The 17917-nt window shown below is 36.3% G+C and overlaps 1 protein-coding gene and 1 pseudogene across 7 annotated transcripts in view; one reads left to right on the top strand and one right to left on the bottom strand.

The window, feature by feature from the left end:
* ADK (adenosine kinase) overlaps window positions 1-17917 on the top strand; it is a 490534-nt gene that overhangs the window by 361218 nt on the left and 111399 nt on the right. The window lies entirely within an intron of this gene.
* LOC114214192 (small ribosomal subunit protein eS19 pseudogene) lies at window positions 8818-9277 on the bottom strand (annotated as a pseudogene).

The raw sequence follows: 17917 nt of genomic DNA, 5'->3' as shown, positions 1-17917 counted from the left end.
TAAAAATATTCATAGCGGGAGACAGAAATGTCCATCAACAGGATAATTTTTCAACAAATTATAGTATATTCATTTATAGTACACTACTAGAAAATAAAAAGGAATGAACTGCTGATGTCCCCAACCACAAGGATAAATCTCAGAAAATATTATGTTGAACAAAAGAGTCAGACACAAAAGAATATTTGCATTCTATATTCCATGTAAACAATCTATGATGGAAGTCAGAAAGTGTTCCTTCTTTGTTAAGGAGGCAAAGGGATTGACTAGTGAGGGACAGTAGAGAACTTTCTTGATGATGGAAATGTTCTGTATCTTGTTTGGGGTGAACATTTAAGATCTGTGCCATCATACTGTACATTTATTTATATCTCAATAACAAGAAAATACAAAATGCTATGAATAATAGCTAATTGTGAGCCAACCAAGCGATTCTATTAATGTCTCACCATTTTTTATAAGAAAAATAAATCCTGCGAACCATGAGACACTATGGACTCTGAGAAACAAACTGAGGGTTCTAGAGGGGAGGGGGGTGGGGGATGGGTTAACGTGGTGATGGGTATTAAAGAGAGCATGTATGGCATGGAGCCCTGGATGTTATACAGAAACAATGAATCATGGAACACTACATCAAAAACTAATGATGTGGGCGCCTGGATGGCTCAGTTGGTTAAGCCACTGCCTTCGGCTCAGGTCATGATCCTGGAGTCCCAGGATCGAGTCCCGCATCGGGCTCCCTGCTCGGCAGGGAGTCTGCTTCTCCCTCTGACCCTCCCCTCTCATGTGCTCTCTCTCTCTCTCATTCTTTCTCTCAAATAAATAAATAAAATCTTAAAAAAAAAAAACTAATGATGTATGGTGACTAATATAACATAATAAAATTAATTTAAAAAAAAGAAATCCTGCGGGGCGCCTGGGTGGCTCAGTCGGTTAAGCGTCTGCCTTTGGCTCAGGTCATGATCCCAGGGTCCTGGGATCGAGCCCTGCATCGGGCTCCCTGCTCCGCGGGAAGCCTGCTTCTCCCTCTCCCCCTCCCCCTCCCCCTAGCTTGTGTTCCCTCTCTTGCTGTCTCTCTCTCTGTCAAATAAATAAAATCTTTAAAAAAATAAAATAAAAAATAAAAAAATTTTAAAAAATTAAAAAAAGAAATCCTCTGTTTCTAGAGAAAGAAAACAGTTTTTTATTTAATGCTATTTTTTATATACTTATATATGGTGTACAAATTATGAAAAGATTATCTAAACAAATTGACTAAAGATTACCTGTGGAAAAAGGTGAATATTTTGCCTTTTTGCCTTTGCATATATATTGAGGAAAAAAGGTGATTTCCCACGGTAGGCTCTTGTACTCTGTTCTCTTACCATTTCTTGTGGTAAAATGTGAACTATAATGTTTTGACCATGGTAAAGTAATTGTACATTGATGAACTCTTTTTCTCTTGTCTTATATTTTTCTTTTTTCTTTATAATGAAATATTTAATATGATCAAAGAATATGTGTAACACATGTTACAAAGCAGATGCCTCTGCTTCCCCCTTCATTTGAAGTATTTAAAGCTTTTAGCAATCCCTTGCAGAGCTATGCCTATTCTGATTTTGTATTTTCATTTCATTGCTGGTGTATATATCTATCCCTTGCATATGTACATATATATATGTATACATATATGTGTGTATATATACATACATGTTTTTATACAGTATATTATGTGCTTCACTTTTAGCTTTATAGAAATGGTGTATTATGGTATTGCTCTTTTTCTTCAATAATAGGTTTCTGTGATTCATCCATGTTGCTGTATGTAGCAAAAGTTTATTAATTTACATTGCTATATAATTTTCTGTTGAAATATTTTTTGGTCCCATTTCCTTTCTCATTCTTTGACCCCATTTGTTGTTAAATCAGCAAAATTATCAGTGACTTCACATGTATGAAATGCTTCTAACAAAGAGTTGTATTTATGACTTGGAAATATAGATACCATTAGAAATTCCTTCTATTCCTATAAGCACAGTAAGCTATATGATTTGCATTTTTATAGTAGGGTATGAATTATATAGTTATAATGACAGCTGCAGGGTAGAAAGTTTTAACACACTAGAATGAAATGTATCTTGGAGACATTTTTGGTATCTGAAGATCCACATGCCCCATATGGTGCCACTGAACCAATGAGTGTGAAGAAATTATTCTTACTGCTGAAACAGCACAAAGTACAAATTACTCTTCTTTATACAAATTTATTATCTTTTCAGCTAAATTTCTGTATGAATAATTATATGTATAAAATATAGACTGTAAATATAATGTCCTTTATCACATATTAGTGTGATTTTCCTCCATGTTCCAATAAATGGTACTGTCTTTTCTAAATTTGAAGGTTGTAACAAAAAAAAGTTGCAGGTAAAAGTTAATACCAAGTTATAAGAACATTGTCATTCACTATAAAGAATAACCATAATTCTGATGGGTTTTTTTAGTAGTCCATTTTGATATTAATATTTGTTCTAGTGAAACAGTGTTTTATTTCTCACAGAAATGGTCCTTTATAAAAGAACCCCAAAGTATTTACATAAAAACGTAATTTTGTGTACATGCAGATATAGCTTATTTTTATTCATAACCATAGTATTTTTTTAAAGATTTTATTTATTGATTTGAGATTGAGAGAGCGTGAGCAGTGGGGAGGAGCAGAGGGAGAGGGAGAAACAGACTCCCCACTGAGCAGGGAGTCCGACATAGGGCTCAATCCCAGGCCCCCAGGATCATGACCTGAGCCAAAGGCAGACACTTAACTAACTGCACTACCCAGGTGCCCCCATAACCATAGTATTATAGTCATTGTGGTAAGCCATTTTATTAATGTAACCACAGGCTTAAGATAATATGAAATTTGGTATAAATTTAACTTTTTAATATAATTTGTATTAGGGGCTGACTTTTTTCATTATATTTTTGTTGAGAGAGAGACAGAGTGTGTGCACGAGTGGGGTGCCAGAGGACAGAGAGAGAGCGAGAATCCCAAGCAGGCTCCACGCCCAGCATGGAGCCCAACTTGGGGCTTGATCTCACAACCCTGAGATCATGTTCTGAGATGAAACCAAGAGGCCAACACTCAACCAACTGAGCCACCCAGGCGCCCCCTTAATTACATTTTTAACTCATTCAACTAATTAACCTTTTTTAAGTCATTGGTGTAAAATCCCTTTTGCTGTTTCACAAATCAGAACCATGGATCAAAAGAGAGGGAGAGGGGGAGGATCAGAGGAGAGGGAGGATTGGGAGAGAAACTTGTTATGATTTCTGTTCCTAAGCGGCATCATACAAAAAGTTTAAAATTAAATATACATTGAAATGCAGGACAGTCAGAGACCGATCTAAAGGTAATCGAAGATAACCAAGTCTTCGGAGGATCTTCTTTCTAGGTTGCACTGGTAAGAGAGGACATAGAGGTGAACTAACTCTGATGTCGAATCAGAGATTTTTTCCCCCCTAAATCAACCTAAAAACTGGACTTTGTTGGTCCTACCAGTAGACTCAACCCCCTAGAGAAAGTAGGCAGAGCACTCTTTTTCTTTTGACCAGGCTGAGACTCCCTTCGTCTTTATATCTTATAGTACACTGCACATAGTTTTTTAGAAGCCTGGATCTCTAGTAACAATAACAGTAGTTCTCCATGAAGCAACTGAAACCCCGTCTGAAAGACATTATGCATTTGTTTTCTTGAATGGGGAAGGCATTATGGGGAGTGAAGGCTTATTAACCTCATTTAAAAAAAATATGTAAGGGGTGGAATTTTATTTTAATAAGCCATGCAGCAAGGAAATTTAAGTTATTGCAGCTCCAGGACAGCAATTACTTAAATATTGACAACTTATACATGTTTTACATGCCCGTTTGCTCTCCTGTTCACTACTGAAATGTAGTTACCATAGCAATGAACACATCACATGGTTCCTGTGCTAGTTCTAAAATAGAGAACAGCAATATGCCATATGAGCCATGCTTATTTTCTACATAAGGGCTGCATCTACAACTTGAGGCCATTCCATACCCTTCTTGGTGCAGATAGCTTGTCATTGATTTAGAAAGCTTTTAAAGTAAAAAGCAATTGGCAAGAGTACATATCAAGTCTCCAACCTTTCTTGTACTATATGGTATATATTCTTTGCCACTGAGCTAAAAGGACAGCTTTACTAGCTTTGACCAGCAGGGACTCTGCTATTATATATTTAACCAAGTATCTTCTACTGGAATATCAGTACCACTCAGGCGATTAGACGGAAGGGGCATATATACCAGGGATGGAAACATTTTCTCTATCTTATTGACCAATCCTTAACCAATCTTAGCTTTTCTCCTACTGTTTGCTTTTATGTATCAAGTTTTTAAAAAATAGGATTCTTTTGAGAATTTGAGGAGAGGAGGATGCCAGGCACAGCTGGAGATACACTATTAGTTCCCTTTTAGGACCATTATTGCTCTGTAAGATTTAAGCATGGGTTACACAGCAGTGTATCAAAAAGGACAGCAGATTTCTGTGATTGATGCCGTCAGGTCCCCACTTCTACCTTACTCTTGTGTTCTTTTAGAGTATGTAGTAGACTGTCAGGCCTCAAGAAATAAAACAGGTGCATACCCCTATTACTGTGGATCTTATATATTTACTTGAAATAGTCCAAGTACTATAACATGTTAGTGAATGATGCTACTCTGTAACTATTTCTAACATATAAAATAAGCTCTAGAATAAAATAAGGAAATATAAGGAAATTTCAATTTGAGCTGCCAGTTGTACTACACCTATTGTCACTAGAACTATAAATTAAAATTTTTAAATATTATGTACTGAAACTACTAGAAACAGCTACACTATAGGTAGCGGAGGATTCCAGTGCTTTATTTCCTCCTTACCTTATACTCTTGACTAAATTTTGTAAGAGGTGAATCACTGGTCTTCACACACAAATTAGTAAATTTAAGAAGCTAAGGGTGCCTGGGTGGCTGTCGGTTAAGCATCTGCCTTTCAGCTCAGGTCATGATCCCAGAGTCCTGGGATCCAGTCCCACATCAGGCTCCCTGCTCAGTGGGGAGTCTGCTTCTCCCTCTGCCCTTTACCCTGCTCGAGCTCGCTCCCTCTTGCTCGCTCTCAAATAAATAAATAAAATCTTTTTTAAAAAAGGAAGAAGCAGCTAAATAGGCGTACATATTTGTCTGGCTGGCTACTACTAATGGGGGATATATATGTTGATTGTTTAATATTTGTGTTTTTTCATCCCCTTTTATAATTTGAAAAACATGTGATTTAGTATTACATAAACTATGTAGGTGTGCCTGGTTGGCTCAGATGGTTAAGTGTTGGACTCTGGATTTCAGCTCGGGTCATGATCTCAGGGCACTAGAATTGAGCCCACGTCAGGCTCTGCACTCAAGAGGGAGTCCGCTTGAGAATTCTCTCTGTCCCTCTCTTCTGCCTCTCCGCCTGCTCGCACGTGTGTTTGCAAGCGTGCGATCTCTCTCTCAAATAAATCTTTAAAAAAAAAAAAGATGTCATTATAGTCTTGTACTTGAACCTTATTATTTTCTTTCTTGGTCATTATTGAAAAATGGTACACTACACTGATGAACATAGGGGAAGGAAAGGAAAAATAAAATAAGATAAAAACATAGAGGAAGGCAAACCATAAGAGACTCTTAACTATAGGGAATAAACTGAGGGCTGCTAGAGGGGAGGTGATTGGGAGAATGAGGTAATTGGATGATGGGCATTAAGGAGGGCACTTGATGTAATGAGCACTGAGTGTAATATGCAACTGATGAATCACTAAATTCTACCCCTGAAAATAATAATACACTATATGTTAACTAACTTGAGTTTAAATAAAATCTAAAAAAAATAATTAAATTAAAAATAAATAAATAAAACTTTCTAAAAAGAAAAAAGGTTGCACACTACAGAAATAGGTAATACAGAAAGAAAACTTCTGTAATCCCACCACATCTCATAAGAGATAATCTCTTAGTTTGGGGTATGCCCTTCCAGATTATTTTTTATTATAAGAAGTATTAAAAACATTTATTTTGAGAGCATACTATACTTCTGCTTTGCAGCTTTTTTCCTAACAACCTAGATTGCTTTTCTTGTTAATACAGACTTTATCTTCCTTATTTTTTATAATAATTGTATTATTAAATGACTGTACCATAATTTGTTCTCCTATTGAAAGCTATTGGGATTTGTCTATTTTTTGTTATTGTAAATAGTGCTGTGTTAATATATGTCTTATACTTTTTTTAAAAAAAGATTTTATTTATTTATTTGACAGAGAGAGAGAGCGAGCACAAGCAGGGGGAGCAGCAGAGGGAGAGGGAGAAGCAGGCTCTCTACTGAGCAGGGAGCCTGATGCGGGGCTTGATCCCAGGACCCTGGGATCATGACCTGAGCCGAAGGCAGACGCTCAATGGACTGAGCCACCCAGGCACCCCTATGTCTTGTACTTTTATGTAAATTTTTCTGTAGGCTCAATTTCTAGAACTATAACTGCCGATTCTTAGGAAATGAAAATTTAAATTTTGATAGATATTGCCTATTGCCCTAAGAGTTTCTACCAAATCATATCCCCAATTTAAATGTGTTTTTAAGCTTTGCTGAAATGATAAATTTTAAATGACATCTCATCATTTTAATTTGTATTTCTAGAGTTACATCTTTTCATGTTTCTAAGCCATTTGTATTTTCATCTTCTGTTCTCTCCTTAATTCTTTGTCTCTCTTTCTTTTGGATGGTTCAGTTTTCCCTACTAACTTTTTTCTTTTGTGTTTCCTTTCCTTTGTTCACTAGAAAAAATTCCTAGTTGACTTGTAAATGTTCCTTCCAGTTTGTCTTTTGTCTTTATTTTTGGTGCTTTCTAGTATATGGAGGTTTTTAATTTATATATAGTTAGATTTATTAGTCTTGTTTTTTATAGCTTCTAACCCTTATTAATATTGAGTTGTCCATTTCATATGGGTCTCATGTACATATTCGTTCACTTGTTTACAGAATCTAACCATCTGAGTTCTATGGTATATCAGGTGTCTGCTAGATGATGGGTCAATAGTCTATGTACAATCTAAAGATATAATCATATTTGCAACAATGTTTTAGCATAGCAATAGGCCAATTCTCTAGAATGGCTAGCAGGTACTTCTGAATATTGCTGTAAAACAAATTAACACATAACATGACCAAATTCTCTAGAATTATTAGCAGCTACTTTTGAACATTACTGTAAAGTGAAAATAATGTGTAATATGTAAAGCAAAACTAAAAAGCTACATATAACAACAGATAAGTAGTTTGTCCTTTTATGAAATTTAACTAGTTTAGTCTTTTATGTGTCTTAATATTTACTATTAGTTTTGTGGCTAATACATCTACACCTTTCCTAGTTATGGTATTATTATGAAAGGCATGGCTACTGGCATTTCCACACAGAGCAGGAAAAATTCCTTTACATAAAAGGCAAACCACAATTATCCTCATTCTACATACTGTTCTAGAAATTATTAAATCAACAAATATTTATTGGGTACCTGTTTTATTGCTGGGCTCTTACAAGAAAGTGGAACTTTTTTCTTTTAATTTAATCTCTGCCCCCAATGTGGGGCTCAAACTCACGACCCCGAGACCAGGAGTCTCATGCTCCACTAACTGAGCCAGCCAGGTGCCCTAGAATGTTTTGTTCATTTGTTTGTTTTTAATGTGAGTTACAAGCCTGTCTTCAAAGAGCTCGTGGTGGTCTAGTTTGGAATATGTAGCATTAAGTACTTTAAAAGTTAAATGATAAAGAAAAAAAATTAAAAATAAAAATTAAATGATAGGTGTGCCTGGGTGGCTCAGTCGGTTAAGTGTCTGACTCTTGATTTTGGCTCAGGTCATGATCTCAGGGTTGTGAGATCAAGCCCCATGTTGGGCTCTGTGCTGGGCATCGAGCCTGCTTAAGATTCTCTCTCTTCCTTTCCCTCTGCCCCTCTCCCGTTCCCATCTCTTATAAAAAAAAGTTAAATAATAAAATAAATTATAATTATCCAATGATGTATAAAGACCCCTTCCCAAAACCAAAATAAAACAATAGAAAAAACTGTCTCTTTTGGAGCAGTATTACCTGCTAAGGAAATGTTACTGGTGTGGAAGCTTTGGCTACAGTCATTTCTAGAATGTAAATGAAGAAATCATAAAAAGTCTATATCTCCCACTCCCCTTCACTCATTTTGCCTATCCCCCACCCCCCCTCCCCTCTGGCAACCATCAGTTCTCTGTATTTATGGGTCTGTTTCTGCTTTTTGTTTGTTTTTTTATTCATTTGTGTTTTATTTTATTTTATTTTTTTAAAGATTTTATTTATTTATTTATTTGACAGAGAGAGATAGCAAGAGCAGGAACACAAGCAGGGGGAGTGGGAGAGGGAGAAGCAGGCTTCCAGTGGAGCGGAGAGCCCGATGCGGGACTCGATCCCAGGACCCTGGGATCATGACCTGAGCTGAAATCAGATGCTTAACAACTGAGCCACCCAGGTGCCCCTGTTTTTTTTGTTAATTCCACAGATAAGTGAAATATGGAATGAAAGGTACAGCATAGGGAATATAGCCAATGATACTGTAATAGCACTGTATGGTGACAGATGGTGGCTACACTTGTGGTGAGCATAGCATAAAGTATAGGCTTGTTGAATCACTATGTTGTACACCCAGAACTAGTGTAACACTATGTGTCAGTCAAACTTTAATTTTATTTATTTATTTATTTATTTATTTATTTATTTTACAAACGAGGCAATTTATTGACCCAGCATTTGCTCTAATGCTTCTTGTTGGCAGCTGCCACCTGTCCAATTCTGTCCAGATCTCTCTGTCCCTGAGGTGTCAGTTTGCAGCCCCTATCTTGGTCCTTTTCCACCATTTTCAGCCCTTCTAGGGCTTGGAGGACCCTGCAAGCCACGCTCTTGGAGCCTCTACTGAAGTGGCTGGGCATGACCCCATTTCTCTGACGTCCCCCATAGGTCTTGGTCATGGAGCCAACCCCAGCGCCACCCTGGAGGTACAGGTGCCGTGCTGTGGAAGCAGTTCGTGTGTAGAACCAGTTGTCATTGTAGGGAGCAAGCTCTTTATGCTTGGTCAGCTTGACAGTGTCCACCCATTCAGGGACTTTCAGCTTCCCAGACTTTTTGAGGAAGGCTGCCAGAGCTCTGACAAACTCCTGCTGGTTCATGTCTTTTACAGTAACCACAGGCATCGTGCGGCCTCCGCGCTGCCAGCCAGGGGAAAGGGCAAAACTTTAATTTTAATGAAATGGTATTTAAAAAAAAGAAATCATCAAAACAACTGAACATGGCCAGTTTACACGTAGGCAGAATACACAGTCATCTGAGAGTTTATGAATTTAAGTCTGCTTTTTCCACCACTTGCCAATTACTCCTTTGTCTTAAAGCTTTTACTCTATTAAAGTTGAAGGACCTTCTGGAAATTTTAGCATTTTAAGTGTTGTTGAGTATTAATACCACAGTGTGAGTAAGTTTAAGAGCCTTTCCTCATCTCAGTTTTGGATAGGAAAAGTAAGAGACAATGAGACTAGTAGTCTGAGGTAAGGGGAAAAGATGAACAGTGTGAATCTGGGGATAGGGCATCAAAGGTAACCTTTGAACACCTCAAACCTTCCTCTGAATATAGACTTCATCCACCCAATATACACATGTCTATTCCTCAGCTTCACTCATTTTATTGAAATAGATTGGAATTGTTAAAATATTTTAAAGTGTTCCCTTTTTATAATTTATAAAGCATCATTTTATGAATCAGAGTTAAAACAGAGAAGCAGAACAAGTAGATACAGATATAGGAATTTGTTATAAGGCATTGGCGTATGCAGTTCTAGAGGCTAGCAAAGTAAACCCAAAATCCAGTTAGGAAAGGAGGATCATAAATAGGTTGAAACCCTGTGGACATAAGCTGGTTAGTCTCTCAGCTCAGGGAAAGCCTAAGCTCTCTTTTACAGGGCTCACCTAATTAAGTCAGGCCCACCTGGGATAATCTCCCTTTGATTAACTTAAAGTCAACTGATTAGGGACTCTAATTACATTTGCAAAATTCCATCACAGCAGCAACTAGATTAGTGCTCGATTGCATAACTGGGGAAGATAGTTCAGCCTAACCAAGTAGACACATTAAAAAAAAAAAAAAGCCATCATAATCCTTTAGACATCATTTAAATAATTCTTTTCTTGATCATAATAATCGTAAAAAATACTTCCCTACAACTAGTAACTCCACAAATATTTTCAAGTAATATAATCATACTACAGGAACCACAGTCACACTCAGAAAATAAGCTTCGTCACTGGTCATAAAACAAGACTTAGAACTAGAAGGGTCCCCTTAAGAGGCCATCTGAATCTATCCCTTCTTTTTACAGTTGTAAAATCTGAAGCCCATTAAAGCTCTCAACTTAATTTTTGTTTTTTAATACCACAAAAAGAAATACCTCATTTAGGAATATGTTTGAATTGACTTAGTCTTTCACCTGAGGCCCTATAAGAATTACCTAAGAAAGTAGGTGGGACACTGAAAGCACTCCATTTTCAGTTCAATTAAACTAGTTGTCACTTTATATTGCTATTATATATGAGAGATCTTGGTATGCAGAAATATGTTTCTTAGGGTGCAGAATTGAAAATCTGGATATTTAATGAATTTTGTAGACATGGCTTTTATCAGAATGAATTTTGTACTCTTTGGAGGATCCAAAGCATGTTGTAAAAGGTCTTGTAAGGATTAGTGACACAGTTTTACTGTTTCTTCATCGCCTTGCCTCCCAACTTTACCTTATAATTTTTTATAATGGATCCCCAAAGTTTGCCCTCTGATATTATGGTCTACAGTTAAATTCAAGTGACATTTAGTTGGGAGGGTTTTTTTTGGTGCTTAGTCATTTATATCTGGTGTTCTTGAGCATTTACACAAACTTCTCACCACTAAAGGTCCCTAAAAACCATTTATTAATTCAAAAAATATTTAATTGCCTTCTAGGTGCCAAGCACTTCTCCTGATAAAACAGTGAGCAAGATAGATAGTGTAGGAGGAAAGTGAGCCAGAGAAACACCAGCATTAATTGTGGAAAATACCATTACAGGAGAAGTACAAAAATATGATTCATGTCTTTTCTTTATGGCCCACTGCCTTCACATACTACATACTTGATAAATGCTTTTTGAATAAATAAGGCCTATATGGCATTTTTAAAGGAATATAGACTTTAAAAATATATGTCTATAGGGTACTTTGTACAGAACTAGGGCAAGTAGAACAGGTAGAAAAGCCATAAAAAGTTTGATTTGGGGATGGGTTCAAGGACTAGAGTATATTGGAATGGGTGCAAATCCATTTTCACTGATTAGCAATTTGTTTCATTTTCTTTAGAGATGGTCTTACTCGCCTTGTTCATGACCTTTAACCTTTGTTTGAAATTAGTGCATCAGTTTGTGCTAATTGGAATTGCCAGTGACCAAGTGAATATGACATATCTATAAAAGAACAGAGAAAATTAGGTCCTTATTATGTTACTGCATCACTAATCCAGGCTTCCAGCTAAATGCCAGAATATAAATTAGATCCCTTATCAAATGTGGCACATAAAATTTTAGGATCCTTTTTAGTGTAGTACATGTGCTTTCAATAAATGCCTGCTTTGGCAAGAAATTATATCAGTGTTCTTTGTGTCAAGTACACTTGCATTATATTTTATGCTCTATAACTTTAAAACTGTCCTTGCAAACCAGGTCAAGGGCAAAATTAAATTTGGTTTCTGGATTTAGTTTTACATTGAACAAATACCATTTTTTCTTTGTTTGGTTATATTGTGATATGGTTATTTGCTTTATTTGGTTTTTCACTGAGAACAAAATTCAGAATCCATAACACTGTCTGTCCACTAACTATTCTGCTGCCACACTGGCCTATTTTCAGTTATAAAAACCATTGAACTCTTTCTCCTGTCCTCTCAGGCTCTTTGCAAATGCTCTTCCCTCTGCCTTGACCTATTTTTACCCCATTATTCAGTATTATTCACCCAGTTAACTCTTACTCATTCTCTAAGCCTCAACTATCAATCTCTTAGAGATTCCTTCTTCATCCACACCACAACCAGCCTTAAAATACAGTTTTAAACATCCCCCTTAATATTACTCTATTACTAGTTCTTAACAGTCCTTGGCACATAGTGGGTGCTTATTAAGTGAAAGGATAGATTAATATATTGAGTACTTACTATGTTCTAGTCACTATAAAATTCCCTTAAGGAACTTTCTCAAGTCTGAATTTCAAAGGCCCATGTTACTTTGTAAATAATATACCTACTTTTACTTTAGGGGACAAAATTAGCAGTTCTGAGTGAAATCAGTATAAAAGATACAAGGATATACATTTATATAAATGCATGTGTACATATGTTTGTGTATGGCATGTTGCAAAGTAAAGGGAATATTTTACTGTGGTTGCTGTTAAGAAACCTTGAAAGCTACTACTTTAGTGAATACTGTTGTACAATAATTGCCTAACAAGTATGTCTAGAAAAACAACCTATTTCACATATAAACTTCCCCAGGCATCTCTCTGCTGTCTGTATCTTTGGCTTCTAATAGTTCTTTGCTTAGAGTCAAAAGTCAGAATCTCTGATATCTCCCAGAAAAGACCATTTAAATTAAAGGAGTCCATCAAGATTTGGAGGAAAGCCACTTGAAAAAAAGAAAATATATTACATTCTACCTTTAATTTTCAAAACCTGAAAACTAATGGTATTTCATCTATTCTTTTTGATGGTCCATGTACCCCAGTCCTGTGATTTCCTTAGAATCCTGTAATAGTTTTTGCTCTTATGCTTTTAGTGTTTTTCTCCCCAAGATGCTCTTTCAAGGTACAACACAGAAATCCTTTTTTCTCTAACAAACTTTTCCTGACTAACCCTATTCCATTTTTTTTTGAACTCTGAATTTTTTCACCATGTGAGTATATATTTCTTAACTTTTGTACACTATACTATCATGTATTTGATAAAAGATACGTTACTTTTTTATTGTAGCCTTTGTGTGTGTGTGTGTATGTGTGTGTGTGTGTGTGTGTGTGTGTGTGTGTTTGCTGTGTTCTTGCTCCTTAATTTCACATGATCCACACACACAGTCCAAATCACTTTAATCTTATTTTCCTTGAATTAAATGAAATACCATTTTAAATCCCTTTCCTGGAAAACTAAGTATAATTCACTACTGGGGTACTTTCCTTCACCTCCTCAAGGTTCTCACGAAGTAAAACATCCCCCCCCACCCCCGCCAAGTCTTCTGTCCGCATTGTCTCTACTGAGAGATACCTACTGTTAGCCCTTCAAGTCCAGTGGCTCTGATGCTTCTTGGAGTGTGAGAATCTTGGCCAAGGCCGGTTGCTTTAGTAGCTTAGATGTAACTTCTTGTGTTCGGCATTTTCCATTGGCCCTTCAAGATTGGCATTTTATGAGGTGCCTGGGTGACTCAGTTGGTTAAGTGACCAACTCTTGGTTTCAGCGCAGTTCATGATCTCAGGGTCGTGGGATCAAGCCCCATGTTGGAGTCCATGCTCAGCCGGGAATCTGCTTGAGATTCTCTCTCGCCCTCTCTCTCTGCCCCTCCCCTCATGCACTCTCTCTCTCTCTCCCCCTCAAATAAATAAATAAAATCTTAAAAAAAAGAAAGATTGACCTTTTACTCTTTTCCTTCCCTATTCTGTCCTTGAGGACCCTAAGAAAATTGCTTAGTAGCATGGACAGAAAAAGTATATAGACCTTGTGGGGCCCTAAATTTTTTTGAATATGGTTTTAAAGCCCTGGAAGTCTGAAGGTCAGGTGAAAGTAAAAGCATTGAGAAAAAGGGAGTTACGGCCTGGAAAGTCAAATTACAGGTCTTAGAATTCAGCCTAGCTCCAGCAGTGCTCCAGAAACATTACTGTGTCCTTAGTAAGTGCCTCTTGAGTTGATGAAACAATATTTGCAAAACTATTCCCTACAACTGAATTAAGAGAGTTAAAGATTTTAACAATTCAAGATTACTGCCTATGACACTGGTGATCTTTTAAACAAGTGGTTGTATCAAAAATAAGACATAAAGCCTGTTTTAGGAAGAGGAACAATGTTATAAGACCCCACTTGCAATTCTAGTTTTCAGATTAATGAATATGATAAAATTAAGATGGAATAAAAATTTTAGAAGACAGTTAAATAAAATCCAAATTGGATGTGGAATAAAGGCCAAATTGTTATTTTCAGTCATGTGGTGCATATTTCCATATGTTCTGAAAATCCTAAAGAACTTGGCACAAAGTTCTGCTGAAATAATTTCTGCTTCTTAAATGACAGGTGCCTCATCTTTTATTGTAGTATTAATTCAGAATCCCATCAAGTAAGAAAATTCATAACACAAAAGATGAATTTATAAGCATTTGCCTAACTCTAGCCATAGAATCATTACTTTCTATTTCCTTCCTCTCCTTCACCTTCTGGCCTCCTTATGTCTTTATTTTCTCCTTCTTTTCGTTTTAACCACAATCACTTCTCTATCAGATGGTTCTTGTTTCTACTTCTGAATACATTTAAATGCCATTTATAAAATCATAAATTCTTATTGAATTTATGTTTAAAAACCTAATGGGATTCAGCAGTAGTTTTAAACTACAACATAATTATTAAATGTAGGTTTTAATACCAGTGATGATTCACATTTTCCAACCTCCATCTTTTACAGTTTGTTTTTCTTGGCAAGGGTTTAAGTATCCATGAATAAGGCGAAAGGTTTCTTGAATTTTGGTGTTTAAAGAAGGAATGAATCTTCCTGTCTTCTAAAAAGTTACTTTACCTTTTGCAAAAAGATATAAGCAGTAGAAAATGACAGATACTTAAATCTACTCACTGATTTAGGCCAAAGTCGCTGGACTTCTTGCTTATGAAACTCTCCCTGATAGGAGGTTGTCTGGTTGTTAGGGACCTTCCATAAAATCATTTTTATGGTCATTGAATTTTAGAATCAGAAGGACTTGAGAAAGTATTATAAGCTTCTCATTTTTGAAATGAGGAATCTGAGAAAAAGAATTTGTGTCTTGCCCAAAGTCACATGAGAGGTAAAGTAAGAGGCAAAGCAAGAATTGGAAATCATGTTTCTTTATTCCAACTCTAGGACTGTTTTTATACTATTATTTTATGAACATGGAAAGCAAGCTGATTGTTTACCTAAAATTCATTATATTGTGTGTATCTTAGAACTTGTTGTTTTCTTTCTTCTTTTAATTTTTTTTAAAAGATTTTATCTATTTCGAGAGAGAGAGTGTGTGTGAGCAGGGGGGAGGAGCAGAAGGGGACGGTGAATGAATCTCAAGCCTACTCCACACTGTGTGGAGCCTAACGTGGGGCTCCGTCTCACAGCCCTGAGATCATGACCTGAGCAAAAACCAAGAGTCAGAGGCTTAACCGACTGAGCCACCCAGGCGCCCCAGAACTTGTCATTTCTATACTTTATTCTTTGAGTTAAAATATTTTGTATTAGTCATCTGTTTTCTGATTTGCCATGTAGGAATCTTCATTTGTCTTCCCTTTTATATCCAGTCTGCATAATGCTACTAGGTAAGCTAATCTTTCTCAAATCTAGTCCTAATTATGCCACTTACCTACTCAAAAACTTTAGTGTCTCTCACCTTCTCTATCTACATACTACATTGTTAAATAAATTAATAAATCCATTGTCCTAGCTTATTAAAGACTAACTCTACCTTTCAAATTGTAGTGCTTTCTGCTCCTCTACTCATCCCTTATGATCCAGCCAAATTGGACCACTTGCTTGTTCCCAGAATACACCTTTCATTTTCCATACCTCTATGTCCTTCCTTATTATATATTCACCTAAATTTTTACCTATCTTTCTAGGTTTGTATCAAATTCTGGGGCACCTGGCTGCCTCAGTCAGTAGAGCATGCAACTCTTGATGTTGGGGCTATGAGTTCAAGCCCCACGTTGGGGGTAGGGTTTACTTTAAAAAAAATTTCCCTTCCACCATAAAGCCTTCTTTTGTTCCTTTTCCTTTTAATTTCAATTGCAATCTACTATACTCTGACTTCAGTTTTTGCATTCATCTTAATTATTCTTATTTTTGGTTAATCAGATGAGTCTAGCAGAGTGCCATATAACCGTGGAAATAAGTGGTATCTAATATGTTAATTGGTTGCTAAAGTTCTTGAAACAGATGGAAGATAGTTATTGCTACCCCCTTTTATGCCTACAACAGATAACCGAAATCCACCCAGATCATCATAACCAAGAGAAGTCCTACAAGCATATATTAGTATTTATTTGCTAGAGAAAAAAGAAAGGTTTCATTTTAAAATTGTGAAGTGTACCATAGTGACTTATTGCTGGTTATAAGCTCATTTAGACTTCTGTTTTTATCCCACATGCTGTAAATTTTCTAATTATCTTGCAGCTCAGCAAAGTAAAATAGTAGCTTGTCATAAAAGTGCTTAGTTGGTAGCTTACCAAGTCCTCAAACTGAATTGTGTTTACTATTTACCCCTGTTATTTAATCTGTATGTAGGGTGTTTTGTGGTTTTTGTTTAGTTAACTTGTTGGTTTGTTTTTTGCTATTCTTGCTGCTTCTATTGTAAATTTTTTGACACTTATCCTTATATTGTACTCTGTGATACCCAGTATCTGCCAGTGATGTCTGAACTCTCTATGTCTTTGAAAATATAATTATAATTTTAAAATTCAGAATAAAGTATTCTCTTAGGAAAAACGATCACCTGGTTATTTGTATATCACTTGGAAATGAGGCAAATGCCAACATCCTTTATGGTAACTTTCCAGAGCAGGACTGCAGCTATGACCAAGATATGGACTGCATAAATATTCTCACAGAACCAGCAAACCAGCAATTTATGAAATATTTCACCAAATCGTAGATCTCATTCTTGAAAATCTCAGTACTCATACATACAAAGATCTTTTGCCTTTTTAAAAAACATTCTTTTGATCGGTTTAACTCATTCCAGTGCACATTTATTTAATCACACTAAGTGCAAGGCAAAGTTCTAGGATAAGATATAAAACCCAGTTCTAAAGAAGCTCATAAACTAGGGGAGAAAAGAGACCATGTAAATAAATTATAATGCAGTGCAAGAAATAGCATAATAGAGGCATTTACACAGCACTAAGTTAGTGAACTCTGATCCCAAAAATAAAGTATGAACACAAGAAATCAAGTCAATATAAAGGTATTGCAGAGGTATTTCTTCTTTGCTTAATGTAGGCAAGTGCTTTGTCTTTATCATTTGGTGAATCAACTAGGATTTATTATCTATTCTGTGCAGAGCAATATGTTAGATGCTTTTAGGATACAAAGTGAAAGTTTCTGCACTTAGAATTCGTAATATAGTAGGAAAGATAAACTGTCTATACAAATAACTATGTTTCCAGTCTTCACATAATTGCCATAAGAGAGACCTTTACAAATTGAACAAAACTCTTCTGCAATGCAGAAAGCCACATCTGGAGATAGGGAAAGGAGAGACCATGAACAATTCAAGAAGGCTTCCATTAAGCAGAAGATGGTTGAACTAACCCTGGAGGGATTGATAGGATTTTGACAAGGGTGGTTGAAGGGTATTCTAATTCATTTAGTGCCTACATGTGCAAGGTAGCATGAAGGCAAAAAAGCCTGAGGCATGTTCAGAGAATAGCAAGTATTCTAGTTTGAGTGGCATCTGGTACATGTATAAGGCAATAGTAAAAGATCAGGCTAGAAAGGAAAAGTAGGGGCACTTTATGGAGGACATTGAAAGTCAGACTGTGGAACTAGGACTTTTATCAGTAAGC

Source organism: Eumetopias jubatus, unplaced genomic scaffold (genome assembly GCF_037043125.1).
Source record: "Eumetopias jubatus isolate StellerSeaLion01/CBP00866 unplaced genomic scaffold, mEumJub1_p1.0 scaffold_17, whole genome shotgun sequence".
In the NCBI taxonomy this organism is placed as follows: Eukaryota; Metazoa; Chordata; class Mammalia; order Carnivora; family Otariidae; genus Eumetopias; species Eumetopias jubatus.
The sequence above is the reverse complement of the archived record's forward strand: the minus strand, read 5'-3'. Positions and strand labels throughout refer to the sequence as shown.